The following is a 462-nucleotide window of genomic DNA, read 5'->3' as shown; positions in this document are numbered from 1 at the left end:
GCGACATATTTTTACGTTCTGTTTCGCCTTTGGGTTAGCGCGATGTGAATTATCATCAAAATGGCAGTGAAGAAACCATCATCTAAACTGAAATATAAACTTCGGGGATCAATAAGCTATTGGCAGGCACGGGTAGATGGCGATAACCGATTCTTTTTAGTGTTGTAGTCACGAGGCAAGGCAAAGTGACTTTATAAGGGCAGCCCCATCTATAAAACAGTAAGGAGACGGGCGCTGAGACACCCTCGCCGGTGGTTTATTCATCATGCCACGCGCCCTGCGAAGCTCCATTCATACTTGTCGGTGCTCTCGCATTCCACCGCGGCGCCACGGTACACCTCGCGTGACTTATGTACGGGGGGGGGGGGCCTTGCTAGGATGGGTTTCTAGGTGGCGGGGATTGAGTGTACTTTCGTGGTTTTAGGATTTTAAACGCACACTCCCATATCATTACCCACGCAT

This window comes from Penaeus monodon, chromosome 19 (assembly GCF_015228065.2).
Source record: "Penaeus monodon isolate SGIC_2016 chromosome 19, NSTDA_Pmon_1, whole genome shotgun sequence".
In the NCBI taxonomy this organism is placed as follows: Eukaryota; Metazoa; Arthropoda; class Malacostraca; order Decapoda; family Penaeidae; genus Penaeus; species Penaeus monodon.
This window is presented reverse-complemented; position numbering follows the sequence as displayed.